This window comes from Conger conger, chromosome 5 (genome assembly GCF_963514075.1).
Source record: "Conger conger chromosome 5, fConCon1.1, whole genome shotgun sequence".
Classification (NCBI taxonomy): domain Eukaryota; kingdom Metazoa; phylum Chordata; class Actinopteri; order Anguilliformes; family Congridae; genus Conger; species Conger conger.
The window spans coordinates 23,899,371-23,915,603 of record NC_083764.1 but is presented as its reverse complement, the minus strand read 5'-3'; positions in this window follow the sequence as shown (position 1 = coordinate 23,915,603).

The following is a 16,233-nucleotide window of genomic DNA, read 5'->3' as shown; positions in this document are numbered from 1 at the left end:
TTCAACGTCGGAGGGTGGAAAAAAACCTGTTTTCCCCACCCCTAGCAACAAGAAAACACACAACAAAACTTTCTGCTTCTTAATATGCCCAGCGACTCCTTGTCAAAATAAACACACGCAACAGAGGTAATTTTACTCCACAATGACAGGCTGAATAACGGGACCTAATTAAATAATCCGTGAACACTATGAACAAGCACAAAGTTTTTTATGAATATAAAATTATGATAACACACAGATAATGCATTGTGTGGCAATTTAACTGTTCACACACCGAATGATGACTTAGCTTTAGTTTTCCTTTCAATAACATAAAGCTCACATAAGAATGTTAGGTTCATGCAGGCTGGCAGGTGTACCTTAGCTTAATCTGTGCACAATGTAAACTCAACCACAAATATGTTGTGGCGACAGTGCTGACCGCAATTTTCATTGTGGGACACTAGCTCGAGAAACTTTAATGGAAAACATTAATTTATGCTGGTTTAGTATTCCCCAACCTTCAAACAGGAAACCTGTGTGTACATTGCACTAGTCCAGGCTCTTCATGAATATGCCAGACATTCATATGTAAAAAGTAGGGTGGCTCTGAAGTGCAAAACACAAATACCAAAGGAAAATACAAAAACAAAAAATGTGAAAGATGTAAAAATACAAAGAGAAAACACAAAAACAGCTATATGTTGATACTCATTCTTTGTATGTGCCTTGCACTTTAAAGGTGCTCGTTTAAAGGTGCTTGTTTGTGATTTGCACTTCAGAGCTGTACATTTTTTAATTCTTTTTTTTTGGGGGGGGGGGGTGTTTGTTTTTGCATTTTGTACTTCAGAGTGCAAGTTTTTGTTTTTGTTTTTGTGTTTTGCACTTCAGAGCCACCATACAAAAGACATATCTTACCAGTCTAACCAGCCCCGTGTTTAAGCAAGTGCTTGTGTATACTCCTGACCAGTGGTCATAACATGAACCATGATACTGCAGTCCACAGCTAATTTCAGAGGGGTACCTGAAGAAGGCAAACATTGGCTATATATTATGCTATTTCTTCTGGCGAACATCTTTTTTTTCCTTTTTCATATAAGCTGCTCCAGGAAATAGCGACCAGCATGCATACCTAAAAGAGCGCTCTGGAATTTTCCTACCTTCCTGCCAAATGTTTGCAAAGGTCTTTGCAGACTTGAGCAGTAAATATAGTCCACATTGGCTTGCGCAGAAGACCATCTGTGAGAGCTAGGGCTGGAAGTGAATGACCTTTGAACAACCATCCCCTCCAATCCCCTCTTGTGGCTTGCTCAAAACGAGATTATATCAACACATTCATACATTCCTATTGAAATCCACACATTTGTTTGTGCTCTCAGAGTCTCCACCTAGTGCGTAAAGCTGATTTATCACCACGGTGTGTATTCTTTAACTCTCACCTGCATACAGGATGCATTAATCAATGCATATTTTCGATTTGTAAACGATGAAATCACAGAATCACCTGTCAAATTGATTTGCAACATCATAGTGGCATCTGCTTCCAGTAGATGATTTAGATGTGGTTTATGGTTTTTATGCTATTTTTATGCTTTGGACAGAATTCCAATTCAGCATAATTGCTTTCCTGCTGCTAATCAAATTGGGTAAACGTAACCAAATACCTTAAAAAACATTGTAATAAAGCTGTTCTGCAAATAGTAGGCCTACTGAGACCAGCTACAGACCAGCTTGAAGCCAAAATAATTTGTTTCTGATAGTTCTTGAGCTGTAATATCTGTGTGCAATTCTTGACAGTGTCAAACTGGGCAGCTTTTCAGAGTATTTTGGATAGGATCCATGTTATAGACCTACCATCATACTGTAGATATCCATCTGAAGTCTGTCTGTACCCCTGATATTGTGGCAATACCAGGCATGTGGCAAATCCACTGCATCTCCCCCTCAGAGAAATAATGTGTTCCTCTGATCCAGCAATTCAGTAGACACGTGCAGGAAGGAGTCTGACCCAGTCACTTTTCTCAGTAATACTATTTGCAGGGGGAAAATATTCCACGCAGACTCTTATTGCCAACTTCTGTTGCAGATCTGGAAGGGCGATCTTGGTAATTATTTATAGCATTGAAATACAGGCATATGATAGTTAATGCACTAGCCTTTACTACCCCTTTATTACCCCAGTAGGACTTCTCCAGTTAATGTGCCATGCGAAGGATATTGGTTTGCACAATTGCTTCCAACTTTTATGTTTAACACACAACAATACACAAAGATAACACCTATTGGCTATGGTTATGACATAAAAATACTGCTGTTGAACTGTTAAAAAGCATGGCTATATTATTGTATTGTTTTGAATTTGTTTTGCATTTGCTGCTTTACCCTTCTAGTTTGCAATCATCGCAGATGCCTGTGAATCAAGCACAGCATTATGTGGCCATGTTACTGCAATAAAAAAACTATGCCATATGTGTCTAAAGACAGGGGCTTCTCAATTTATTATTATTTTTTTGCAATGCTTATTTTTAGACTGCTTCGGCCATGTGGGCTGCTTCCATGTAGTCATTCACGGACCTTCCATCTCTATAGTGATAGACCCTCTCTGCTGTCTCTGATCAAAGCTTAGCTGGTACATGAGATTCACCGAATATAAACAAACATGATATCGGTACGCTGTTATGTGAATGAAAAGTGAATGATGACGCCAACACTCTCTACTGCAGATCATTATTTTCTAGTGCAGAGCTTGTTCTGAAAAAAACAATGTATTAGTTTATTGAACTGGTATGGCCAATGGATCAACTAAGTTTTATGAGTTGCCATTAATTACTCTCCAAAAATACTTCAACGCATGTTCGGACATTGCAGATTAATTCATAAAGCCATTTGAACTCTTTCCGTGTTAAAAATGTTATATGGGTATGAATCTTCAGAAAAAACTAAATATTTATACAAAAATTTGCTGTCTAGATCAAAACTGGAGAACAAGTGAACATATATCGAAACCGCAATGTAAAGCCAATGCGATAAGGAGTCGAGGCACAGTGTGTGACCAGAATAGCCTGCATGCATAGTCTATGAAACAATTACTGAACCTCTCTAAAATTTCTATGTTGAAACTGTTGTGCGATAAATTGTGTGAAAATTTACTGCACTGTCAATGCTATTCAGTTGTTCGTCAATAGTTAATGCACTAATCTCTGGACACCAAAACCTGATAAGTACCAGACAGACAATTAAATTTCATCTCTGGTAATCTTGTGTCATCCAGATAACAGACACTGTGCCATCCTTTTTCTAAATTCTAAATTAGTCCAGTTGTGATTTATGTCCATTTCCTATTAGAAACTATGTGTCAGTCAATTCTAAAGATAGATTGATGAGTTGAGATGGACACATCCAGGGAGAAAATGCAGAAGTGTAGCTGAGTGGGTTAAGAAAATGGGGATCGTGCCCAGAATGATGTAGATTCTCAACTTATGCAAAAACTCTGGTCAAGATACTTAAGGCATACTATACAGGATTTATTTCCTCACTTCACTCTTGTGTTTAGATACAGAAAACTCCAATGCCCCCATTCTCAACCTCGCCCGCCAACAGCTACAAGATCATTCCGGCTGTTGCAGACTACCATGTGATAGCAATGAGCTAAGAAAACCACGGTCTGTTATGACTCATAAAACATCAGACATCTCAAGTCTTCTGAAACTCTGGCAGTCTGGGCGTGAGGACTCTGCCCTGGACAGGGAATAAGGCTGTAGAATCTCCTAAAAATATAAGCAGTAGTACTGTACAGTGGGACTCAGCGATCCTGGCCCACCAGCTGAATTTAGTTAGCTTATAACGGCAGCTACCTACTGTGATGTGACTGAACGCTAGCCAGCCACTTGCTTAATGGTCAGCCACCAAGGCTAAACCCAGCTCACCACTGTAGTAGCCAATCCATACTTGCCCTCCAGTATAAAAATAAAAAAGGACAATGCTCAGAAGCGGCCCAAGAACACAGACACAAGTTGTCAGTGTATCATAGTAATGACTGAGCATGTTTGTTTTACAATATTTTCAAGGTGAAAATCCTGAAAAATCCTGCCTTTAAATACCAAACTGTAGAATATACCCACAGTGGCAATTATTGGCACCCTTGATAAAAATGAAGAAAAAAGGCTGGCATAAAATGAACAACGCATATAATAATCTATGGGCCAGTTTCCCAGACAAGGATTAAGCCTTGTATTTCCCCAATTGTGATACTATCTACTGAAAAAGAGTCTTGGATTCGGCATAATCCTTGTCTGGGAAACTTGCCCTATATGTTATGTTCAAACATGGGAAAACTATACAGTGGGGTGCAAAAAATCAGGCACCCCTGGTTTAAGTGTCTGTTACAATGTACAATTTATGTGATCAAAGCAAACATGAACTCTAAATGGTACAGTTAGAGTTAAACATGAGACCTTTCTTTTAAAGCAAGATTGATTTATATTTTCATGTTTATTTCAGACATAATGGCCCGAGATCTGGTGAGAAGTGCTCAGAAGAACCCACAGATCACTGCAAAAGATTCCATCAAATATCATTACATTACATTATTGGCATTTGGCAGACGCTCTTATCCAGAGCGACATACATTTGATGAGACTAAGCAGGAGACAATCCTCCCCTGGAGCAATGCAGGCTCAAGGGCCCAACGGCTTTGTGGCTACACGGGGATTAGAACCACCAACCATGCATGTCCCAGTCCTTTAATGATCCAAAGCACACCTTGAAATCAACCATGAAGTACCTCCAGGAAAGACAGATGAAAGTTTTGGAATGGCCACCACAGTTCCCAGACTTGAATATTATTGAAAATCTGTGGAGAGATCTCAAACATGTCGTACATGCAAGGAGGCTGAAGAATATTTCTAGCTAGAGCTGCTCTGCCAGGAAGAATGGGGAAAAATTCAAAAAGTCACAATTGAAACTCTTAGCTGGCTAAAGGAAATGTTTAAAAGCTGTTATAGTTGTCTGAGGAGGAGTTACACAGTACAATTGACCCAAACTTTTGCACAGGGCTTTTCTTTTTCTTTTTTTTTGAAACTGTAAACAATTAAAATTAAAATTAAAAGTAATCTCACTTTAGAAGTTGAATAAATGTTTTGGTTGTATCATTTAGAGGTCAGGTTTGCTTCTGTTCACTTAGATATTAATTGTAAAAGCCTTTTTGACCAGGGGTGCCCAAATGTTTGCTATTGTATACTTTTATTTTAACACATTTACTCTCATTTCAAAGTTTCAATGTTTGTTATTAAATATTAGGTACATTTTTCTGAAAACCATACAATTTGGCAATACAATTTTACTTAATTTAGTTAATATAGTTCCTTCAGATTGAGATCATGTCATTCCATCATTTCCTCCTGGAAAATCCCTCTGTCATCCATCAGCATGGAAAAAGACAAATAACTGTCAATTCAGAAGAGACAGGTGACAGACTTTTGCCATGGACTAGTAGTTTTTTCTCTGATTGGCTAACGTGACTTGTCACATGAACAAAGTCATGTTGTCCCTTTTCAAGATTGTAATGGCTGCCTTTGTATGTTGCACCTAAATTGTTCCTTCGCTAAGCAAATTAACCAGCATTAGCAAACAGAGCTGGTACAGGTTATAATAAAGTCTATAGATAATACAGCGTCATTTTGAAATTATGCTAGCTAATGTTATTCACTATCTGCAAGCCAGTTTTATTAAAGCTAATTTTGAGTGTTTAAGTTAAGTTTGGTAATCTTTGGTTTTTGTGTAAAGTTGAATTAGCCTAATTCCCTTTCCATGAAAACTTGGTATGAGATACCTATGATACCAGGCTTGGTACCAGGCTTAAGGTGATATATTCCAAACACAGGAAAGTGGTGGGGGTTTTGTCTGTTTCTCCATAATTATCGGTCCAATTTGCATTAAACTTCTGCATGAAGTGGCGGCCGATCAATTAAGCCCTTGACTTCATCCAGGTGATGGGGAGATCGTCAGGGCTGCTGGAGCAATCTGCTGCTGGATTGGGTAGTAGGCTGTACATTAGTTCATGCAAAGTCATGGAACCTTATTCTAAAGTTTTACCATTGGAAGTATTCTTCGGTCATTCACTACAGTGGGCTTCCGTGGTTTACCAGATCTCTGATCAGCTTATTCAGATTTCTCAGCTTCTTGATGGCCTGCTTTTCTTGCATTGATACTTTTTTGGTCATCGTGTTGAGAGACTGCAGCAAATTCTGCACATCTAATCAGACTCCAAATGCAAATTCTGAACCCAGAATCAAGTCTAGGCTTATACTAATATTGATGCAATGACACATAACTGGCCAGGAAAGAGCTGAACAGCTAATTGTCCAATTACTTTTAGTGGCCTAAATTGGGGGAAATTATGTATAAAACCACCCATAATTCCTACACGGCTCACCTGATAAGGATGTACAGACCCTCAAATTAAATCTTACAGTCTGCAGTTTAACATCATTTTCATTGTTTCATTTCAATCCAATTTGCTGGAGTACAGAGCCAAAACAACTAAAATCATGCCACTATCCATATGCTTACAGATGTTGGGAGACAGACGGATTTGTGTATTGGACCACTTCACATATGGTAATGACCGCTATCAGTTTCCAAGTCCCCCCTCTGGGGATTTTCCACTGGACTCCAGGGGGGAGCGGGGCAAGGCCTCACAACCATTACGGATTTGAATGGCCCAATCCGACGTGCTCGGGATAGGCGCAATTCCTTACCACCAATCAGAGGTTACACTTGGATTTGTAGACATAATTGAATATATGCAAATGTAACAGTATAAACACTCCAAACACCATTGCTCTTTGGAACATTTTCCTGATTGTAATAAACTTTCCTTTCTAATGACGAACATCGGATCTGCTTCTTCCTGTGACAACGGTCATCTTACTGGTTCCTGGTAAAACTTTGTTTTACTAACAAATTGGCGCTGCGAGCAGGGTGGAATCGCTTCAATCTCCGTTGGTTTACATTTACATTTACATTTTAGTCATTTGGCAGACGCTTTTAATCCAAAGCGACTTACAAGTGCATAGGTTCTACCACAAGTCAAAGCATCACATCCAGAAATAGGAAAATACACCTGGACTGCTGATCTAAACATATAGTCGTCATCATAAGTGCAATTTTTTTTTTTTTTTTTTTTTTGGGGGGGGTTAGACAGGGATAGGGGTATCAGAGGGGGGGGGGGGGGGGTAAATCAGGAGGGAGGACTAAGGTAGAGTTTGAAGAGGTGTGTTTTGAGTCTGCGTCGAAATAGGGGGAGGGATTCTGCTGTCCTGACAGTGGTAGGCAAGTCATTCCACCACTGAGGAACCAGAACGGAAAACAGGCGTGAACGTGCAGCTCGACCGCCAGGTGCCCGTAGAGAGGGAACCGTAAGGCGACCAGAGCTGGCAGACCGGAGTGGTCTAGCTGGGGAGTAGGGAGTGATCAGGGATTGTATGTAATGTGGGGCAGTCCCCTTAGCAGCCTGAAATGCCAACAATAGGGCCTTGAATCGGATGCGTGCGGCAATAGGAAGCCAGTGGAGGCCAATGAGAAGCGGGGTGACATGAGCCGACCTGGGCTGACTGGTGATCAAGCGGGCTGCAGCATTCTGGACCAGCTGGAGGGGCTTGATGGCGCACGCTGGAAGACCGGCTAGGAAGGAGTTGCAGTAATCCAGGCGGGAAATGACGAGCGCCTGGACTAGGAGCTGGGTGGCTTTCTCCGTCAGGAGATGACGGATGCGGCGTATATTATACAGAAAGAACCTGCAGGTTCTGGCAGTGGAGGATACTTGTGGAGCCAGGGAGAGGCAGTTATCAAGAGTCACCCCAAGATTCTTTGCCGTACGGGAGGAGGAAACTACAAAGTCCTCCACAGTCAGTGAGAGGTCGATTGATGGAGAGGACTTAGCAGGGATGTAGAGAAGCTCAGTTTTGGCAAGGTTGAGCTTCAGGTGATGGGAAGTCATCCACGCAGAGATATCAGCCAAGCAGGCAGAGATCTGTGTGGTGATTTGGGTGTCGGGGGGGAAGGAAATGAAGAGTTGGGTGTCATCAGCGTAGGAGTGATAAGAGAAGCCGTGGGAAGAGATAACAGAACCAAGAGACATGGTGTATAGCGAGAAGAGGAGAGGCCCAAGAACCGAGCCCTGCGGGACTCCAGTTCGTAGGGGTTGAGGGTCGGAGAGTGCGCCCCTCCAAGTCACCTGGTAGGAGCGACCAGAGAGGTAGGAGGAAAACCAAGCGAGTGCAGAACCTGTGACACCCATCCCAGACAGCGTTGAGAGCAGAATCTCATGGTTGACTGTATCGAAGGCGGCTGACAGGTCGAGGAAGATGAGGACAGAGGAGAGGGATTTTGCTTTAGCAGAGTGGAGTGCCTCAGTGACCGCGAGCAGGGCGGTTTCAGTGGAGTGGCCACTCTTGAAGCCAGACTGGTTGGGGTCATGGAGATTGTTGTGGAGAAGATAAGTGGACAGTTGGGAGCAGACCGCCCGTTCCAGGGTTTTAGCGAGAAAGGGAAGAAGAGAGACAGGCCGGTAGTTGTTCAGGGCAGAGGGATCAAGAGTAGGTTTTTTGAGGAGGGGAGTGACTCTGGCCCTCTTCAGGGAAGAGGGCATGGTGCCGGAAGAGAGGGAGGTGTTGATTAGAGAGGAGAGAAAAGGGAGAATGTCCTCAGATATAGATTGTAGGAGGGGAGAGGGGATGGGGTCAAGAGGACAGGTGGTCGGGCGGTGGGAAGTAAGGAGTTTCAGTGTGTCGGCGTCAGAGAGGGGAGAAAAGGAGGTTAGGGAGTTGGGGAGGGTAGGAGGGTCAGCAGGGGGGGAGGCCCGAGCTAGTTTGGTGGTGAGGGGACACAGAGAGTCAAAGGAAGATGAGAGGGAGGACATGAGAGTTGTAGCCGCATCATCGGTAGACAGTCGAGAGAAAGACACCGCAGATGGTAGGGAGGAGAGGATTGTAGATGAGAGGGTGGAGGAAGACAGGTGGCGTAGGTTCCGTCGACAGGTGACAGTGGATGGTGGGAGAGATGGATGGGTGTTAGAGGAGAGTGGAAGAGAGAAAGAGAGGAAGGAGTGGTCAGATATATGGAGTGGTGTTACAGAGAGGTTGGTTGTTGTGCAGTTCCTTGTGAAGATGAGGTCAAGAAGATTGCCTGCTTTGTGGGTGGGAGGGGAAAGAGTGAGGGTAAGGTCAAAAGAAGAGAGGAGGGAGAGAAAGGTAGACTGGGTGGACTCTGAGTTGAGGTTGAAGTCACCCAGGAGGATCAGGGGGGTGTCATTGACAGGTGAGGAGCTGAGGAGGATGTCCATCTCATCCAAAAAGTTTCCCAGAGGACCCGGGGGGCGATAAACAACAATAACAAACAGTTTGCACGGCAGAGTAACAGAAACCGCATGAAATTCAAAAGAGGAGAAGGAGAGGGATGAGGAGAAGACACTAGATCTCCATGAGGATGAGATTAGGAGACCTGTGCCACCTCCTCTGCCAGAGGATCTGGGTGTGTGGGAAAAAGAGAAGGCAGAGGAAAGGGCAGCCGGGGTGGCCGTGTTCTCAGGTGAGAGCCACGTTTCAGTTAAAGCAAGAAAGTCAAGGTTGAGGTGGGAGGCATAGGCAGATATGAGGTCTGCTTTCTGGACGGCGGACTGGCAGTTCCAGAGGCCACCAGCCACACAGAGATCAATACCAGGGGATCTGGGAGGAAAGATGAAGTTAGAGATATTCTGCCCATGTTGGCGGGAGGCGAACCTCCTACCTGACTGGGACCTGGGGAGAGGAGAGAGGACAGGGATGGGAAGGAAACACATGGAGGGAACTAGGGAGGACAAGAGGAATACTACACAGTGGAATGAGGGCAGGCAGCAAAAACAAAATCAAACATCAGGCTCTCGGACAGCCTCGATGGACACCCGTAGATAGACACCCTCGAGTTTGTACACCTGCGACTTCGTACGCCGAGGCAAGTAGCCGAGGCTGCCGCACACAGCTGCCGCTGGTGCGCTACACAACTGCTTAAATAACACTGACACTGAATACAGAAAATGCAACCAACCCACTGCAGAACAATAATGCACACTGAAGTGAGTTCAGGTGTGCCAGTACTAATAGCCTGAGCAGGGTGCAAAGTATTGGCTCCTCCTACAACAAAAGCTGTGGCCTGCCAGCCAGTAAAACAATAGCCTAACTTAATAGCCTAGCTTACCTGAGAGAAACAAACACCTAACCCAGTTTCACTGAATCTAAATAAACACCACTTGTAATAGCTAACAAACAAACAAGTACACAACAGAACACTAAAATGACAACTAAACTGGTTCCCCTATTGACATCGACGAGCGATCGGAAGGCAAACCAGCGGAGAACTGAGGCGCACTCCACCCAGTGGTATGTAACCTGCATCATTTTCATGACCTTTAAAGAAGCGATCGATTGTTCGTTGTTGGAAAACTGCGTCTTTTCGTAACTGGTTGTTTGAATTTGCGAGCGTTGTTGTTTTTGTACCAGCGCTGTTGTTCGGTGTTTGTATTTGCGAGCGCTGCTGAGTGTGTACCAGCGCTGTTGTTTGCTATATCTATTGTGAGTATAGCTTTATGTGACGGGGTGACCGGTGTATCATCCCCCTAAGGCGAGTGAGGTATTCACGCCTTGAGGAAATACGTGGTGCGTTGCTGTGGCAGGCTGAGTTTTCGCCCACAGCCCGGGTGACAAAATATTTTCACGCCAGGGTATTAGGTCCCGAGAGTCACCTAAGAAGCGTATCCCGTGTCTGTGTTTATATGTTAAGGGGAGAGTGAGTGTTTTACGCCCCGGCCTAACGTGAGAGACAAGGAAGTAGTCGTCTCACTTGGGTTTGTGTGAAGTGTCGTGCTGAGGCTGGCTGAGATTTTGGCCCTCAGTCCAGGGGACAGAGGTGTACCCTCGTACCTGGGGTATTAGGTGAAGTGGTTGGCTACTGATTGCAGCTTTTCCTAAGAAGCGTACTTCGGTGTCCGTCGGACGTAGATTGCATTTACTGTGATACGGTTTTTGGAAAGAATCGCGTCATTTTCGCGTCGTTTTAATATTGTCTTCTAAATGTTCAGTGTTGGCCATTAACAAACATTTTAACAAACATTTATAACTATAAAATATACATTTAACATACTATATAAATTACAATTAACAATGACGACAGAAAAGGAAAATGCCCTTAAATATGCCGGGTGTATCACTTCTTATATTCAAAAGAAATACACAAAACAAGAAAAACAGATGATACAAAAGGGTTGGGATTCGAAAGCATCTACTCCGTCGTCGCCACAATGGTGGGAAAACCTAAATAGCAATCGCACTGTTTTTGGTACTGTAATCCTGGTGACCGAACACAGGAAATTTATAGAGAAGTGCGACACAATGCAAAACCAGTTGCAAATGAAAGACAACGAATTATCCGACCTGAGGAAAAAGGTCGAAGAATTAAACTCTGATCAGAGTTCGGCGGTAGCATGTATCCCGGAGGTTTCAAAAGGCGTTCAAAGATTATATCCAGATCAAAGCAAGGAACGTTCGATAACCGATCCATTATATTATGAGAATAAACACACGGATTATATAGCACCGATGGCTCCGATGGTAACTAAAATTCGAGGTAGAGGGACTGAGCAGCGACTTCACGTTGACCATGTACCGTTGACCGTAATCGACCTGAGAGCGCTATTAAAAGACCTACCAAGTCTTAATCTGCATGATGATAATTTACAATTCTGGCGACAATTAACAGAACTGCAGCGAAGCATGTCATTGCATCCTATAGATATGTTTTCGCTCGTGCGCGCTAAGTGTCCGTCTTCCTGCTGGAATACAATAGAGCCAGAACACTTCAGGCAGGACACCTGGGCATCTGGCCCCTGGTCAAATCGCGCCGACCTCCAAACGGCAACTAACTTATTCAGCGAGGCTGTAAAAACTGCTTTAGGCAAAGGCGCACCTAAATGGCATCGGTTTACGGCAGTACTGCAGGGTAACTTGCCATTTGCAGAATATGCGGACCAAAAATATGAAGCGTTTGAAACGCATAGTGGTTTCCCTAATCCAAATAGGAATGTGGCTGTCTTCACCCAACAGCTACTAGCGGATGCTGGCCCACATATTCAAAAGGTACTAGCGATCGGCATAAACCCCGGTAATACTTTTAATGATATTGTGGCGTGGGCTTCCCGCTTGGAAGAACAGACACGCAGAAATGCCTCTGCTTTACACCCCATTGCCGCTGTGCGTGACAATTCTTCTGACAATAATGTGCGCTGCAATAAGTGTGGGAAGAAGGGTCATCGCGCTCGTCAATGCAGGGAGAGGGACAAAGACAGAGGTAGGCGTGTTTATAATCACCAAAACGAGACTCAAGATGTTTGCCATAACTGGAGAAAAAGGACACTGGTCAAGAAAATGCCCAGCCACTACACCCAAGGCGCGACCCTCCAATGACAAGTTCCCATGGAGGTGTGCAATGCCCTGTTGCATATTCTTCTTGCCTGGATTCTGTGGCTTCTGGCCTTTCCCCTTGTTTACAGGATGCCTGACCCAGACGACGCTGCCATGGGCACCTGCAGCCTTCATTAATCAGGTGCACAAGTTCTTGAAGTATTCAAGGTACTTGAATACTACACTCAAGTTGTATTCTCTTCTCGTATTCCCTCATACACTGGGGCGGACACCTGTGCCAGACCACGTCGCCGGAGACGCCTACCTTCCGGACCACCTTGCTGCGGACTCCTGCACTGGAGGATTACTCCACAGGACAACCCACCAAGCCTGATTCACCCTGGCACCACCACAACATTGTCACTATCATAGTGATCGCTGTTGTAGGACTCAATGACTCTGTGACATGGACAATGGGCAATAATATAAACATGCAACCAGTACAAATGACAGCCAAACATGCTAACAGAACCAGCTGTTATGTTTGTGGGCTGATATCTATTCAGCTGCATGTGGCATACCAATGATGTCTGTACCCATCACTTCTCGTGAGCAGCAGAGGGGCTTTCTCTTATGAGCCATGTTCTTGGAGTATATCTCGTTCGCCCATAAGGGGACGTGGGGGAATTTTTCCTGAATTGTTCCTAAAACAGGTTTCGCCCCCACCTTGAACAATGACTAGAGTTTAACTAAAATTGACCTCACCATGAAATTCATATTGGGTCAAAAAGGAGGGACTGTTGGGAGACAGACGGATTTGTGTATTGGACCACTTCACATATGGTAATGACCGCTATCAGTTTCCAGGTCCCCCCTCTGGGGATTTTCCACTGGACTCCAGGGGGGAGCGGGGCAAGGCCTCACAACCATTAAGGATTTGAATGGCCCAATCCGACGTGCTCGGGATAGGCGCAATTCCTTACCACCAATCAGAGGTTACACTTGGATTTGTAGACATATTTGAATATATGCAAATGTAACAGTATAAACACTCCAAACACCATTGCTCTTTGGAACATTTTCCTGATTGTAATAAACTTTCCTGTTTTCTAATGACGAACATCGGATCTGCTTCTTCCTGTGACAACGGTCATCTTACTGGTTCCTGGTAAAACTTTGTTTTACTAACACAGACTACATTGTAGATTAAGACAATTAGTACTTTTGGACTTGAAATACATTTGCCTTTTTTCAGAATCAGAATTTTTTCAGTCATGCACAAAATAAAAAATTCCTGATCATTTTGGATCAATAGAATGTCTTGATATCCATCTAATTATAGATTTTGCAGATAAGCAATCTAATTCACATGTACAGGGCAAAAATGAACACGAAACACCATTAAAGTTAGCCTGAAGCTGTAATGTAGATTAGGTATTTGGATATTTATCTGAATCACATCCACAGCCAAATATAATGGTTGAATTCCCACCCACCTTGCAAAGACGAGGGGAGATATATCATAGTTTATAAGCCATCCTGCATGTTTGAGGCATGTGCAGGGTTGGTGCAGGTGCCGTAAGGGGCCACCTTCTGTCTGGGAAACTGGCCCATAGACTGCACAGATGGCTCTGAATCATTTCCTTTCTGTCAACTAGACACAGACATTGCGTTGCTCCATCTCAGCCCCGCCCATCTGCCACAGGCCTCAAGAATCCTGTAAAATGGATATTGTGCGCAAGTCACCATCACTTTGTAGGGGCCAGTTCCTTTAACCATATGTTTTGGGGTTCTCCAGTATTAATGCAACTTCCATGTTTCAGCCATATTTAGGGTTACGGCTACCATATTTAGGGTTCTGGCAGCATTCGTATTGACTCACTCTCCAGCTGCAGAAGTACCCAACCACAATTAGGGCATTTTGCAGAAGCTTTTGGCCAGCGCAACTCATAACCATCATCTATTTGGAGCATTAAATGTACAGGGCAGCCTAGTCACATGTGAGTCGCCAGTAGAAATGCATGAATACATCAACTTTTTATGTTCTCAGTCCAGCTGGCTTTATAGTGAGTTATTCCTCTTATAATTGTTTCTTTTCTTCTTCTGGTCCCCTCCTCCCTCTTCTCCCCTCCCCTCTATCTTTCTCTCTCAGCCAGGGATGGGCAAAAATACATCAAAATGTATTTTGATACAAAATACCCCAAATGTAAATGTACCAAAATAAACTAGAAAATACTGCAGCCAAAAATGTATCAAAATAAAATACACTATTTCGTATTCTGGAAATACATTTTCCCCTTGAACAATAAATCTGTGCATCCACTTCATATACAGTGCCTGCCAAAAGTATGGAAACAGTAAAAATAACAATGCATTATTTTTGCTGTATACTTACACCATTTGTATTTGAGATCAATAGCCATTTTTTTTGAGATCAATAAGCATTGGTATTTATATGTGTCCCCTCATTTTCTGCTCTGCAAAAGCTCACAGATGAGTGACAGGTGTTTTGCTTGGGCATTTCCTTTTGCATGGTCCTTTTGCATAACACTTAAAAGAGCAGTGAGTGACTGAGAGATTTAGCCTTTGTTTTCATCTGTGGAGATTGCATTTGGAGTCAAATTGGTCAAGGAAGACAACTGCAATTCATGACAGATAAATAAATAAATTTAATCCTAAAGATGTGACCAAAGGAAGGAGTAGACCATGGTCCAAAACCCCTTCATCTATGAAGTATGGAGTAGGTAGTGTGTGTCATGGCTTGGGCATGTATGGCAGCTTCTGGAACAGGCTTGCTTGTCTTTATTGATAATGTAACAGAGGATGAAAGCAGTAGGATGGCCAGCACTTCATCCTGCAGCAAGACTATGCCCAAACCCCAAACTGCCTATGCAACCAAAAGCATTCATAAATTGGAAAAAGTGCAATGTTTTGAACTGGCCAAGTCAGTCACCTGATTTAAATCCAATCAAGCATACAATTCACTCACTGAATGGGATATTGAAGACAGAAGCCCCCCAAAACAAAGATCAGAAGGCAGCTGCAGTGAAGGTCTGAAAATACATTTTGAAATGTTACCCACCTCCTTGCTGACCGTTTGTTCAAAACAGACTGGGAAAATTATGTTTTAGCCCAAATTATGCTGCTTAGGAGCAATTTAAACTGAATGTCATTGGCATAGATAAAGATGTTGTTTCTGGATTGGTGCACTGGTTAATACTGGCCAAATGGCATAATCCAGGCTGCAAATCGAATGCACACACTAGCCTCCTTCCTACTGTAGGCCAAAAACCTAGGAGCATAAGCCCAGAAATGCATTCCTGGAACCAAAGTGCTAGGGCTATAGTTTTTGTTGCATTCCTCTGGGATTCAGCCAGGTGTATCTCAGCTGTACCCATGGCAATGAAGCAGAAGAACGTTTTCACATCTCAAAGCCAAAGCAATAACAAGGGAGCTGATAGGTTGTGCATTGGTGCCTGGAATATGACATAAATTACATGGAGATTTTTGCCTAACCAGGTGAACATAAAAAACAGTACTTTTTGGTACACTCTACACTGAAGCGATGGGTGATGTGTTGAGCCTGTGGTAATATAGTGCTGTCTTCTGATATCTCTGCGTGGATGACTTCCCACCACCTGAAGCTTAACCTTGCCAAGACTGAGCTTCTCTACATGAGCTTGTCTACATCCCTACACAAGTCCTCTCCAACAATCAACCTCTCACTGATTGTTGAGGACTTTGTAGCATCCTCCTCCCATACAGCCAAGAATCTTGGGGTGACTCTTGATAACCACCTCACCCTCACATGTATCCTCCACTG